This window comes from Aplysia californica, unplaced genomic scaffold (genome assembly GCF_000002075.1).
Source record: "Aplysia californica isolate F4 #8 unplaced genomic scaffold, AplCal3.0 scaffold00697, whole genome shotgun sequence".
Taxonomy (NCBI): Eukaryota; Metazoa; Mollusca; class Gastropoda; order Aplysiida; family Aplysiidae; genus Aplysia; species Aplysia californica.
The window spans coordinates 303111-304146 of NW_004797967.1; positions in this window are offsets into that span (position 1 = coordinate 303111).

A 1036-nucleotide genomic window follows, 5' to 3' on the forward strand; every position below is an offset into this window, starting at 1 on the left:
TGAGAGAGAATGAGTAAGTGAAAGAGAAGAGAGCGGGAAGCAGTGTGTTGAAGAGAGAAAAAATAATAATAATATGTCAGAAACTATATCCGTGAGAACCGCGTCTGAAATTTGAATGCACAGAGTAGGCAAAATATGGGGAAAGAGTCTGGATGATAAACAGCTGGAACTCATTTTGCTTGTGTTTGCATGTCGACAGAGGTGGCACACGAAACCCCATGATCTACGAGACGAGATAGGCGCACATAATTTTATTACTCTTCTCTTGCCTCTTTATTTCTCAGTTTTAGTAAAACTTTTACGCACTTGCAACACAAATTGGTTATATAAAAACTACTTTTTATGTCTGTAGCATTCGCTTCGTCATTCTATTTTTTATTTAAAGATCTTTTAATTGTATAACACTTTCTTTACCCATTTCAGGTAAAAAAAAAATTTACAGTCGACACATCAACCAGTCACAAACAAAATAAATGAAGAAAGTCATTCTAACACGCATAGACTTGGTGACCAATCCCTGCAGCGTCTTGTATCGTATTCGATTTGAGCTTGATTTAAAGTACATGTACCTTGGTAAAGGACACCCCCCCCCCCCAACACAATTCATATTTCTCTCTCATTGGTACAGGTGGGAAAAAAAGAAAAGATTAGTTTGCTTCTGTCTATTATAATGGGTTCCCCGTAAGTGGAGGTTTCCTGGTATGCCTTAGAGTTGAAATGGGCGCAACATTAGCTCACTGTATATCATACTAGACTATCACAGCTCTGGTTAGAATTCACAAAAGGGTGTTCTGAACTTTGAATGCTTTGGGGAGTTTATAAGGTTTTTGGCCCTTACAATCAATAATATATTATACATCTCTGAGGGGACTGTTCAAAGTGAAGAGTTCTGAATTATAATAGGAACACAAAAAATGCGATGTATTCCGTTTCAAGCTCAAGCGACATAGTTAAAAAGGATTTGTAAGCACTTGAACAAAGTTATTGGCCCTCTTGGCACAGTACTATCGGAGATGGGTCTTAAATCCCCCCCTCC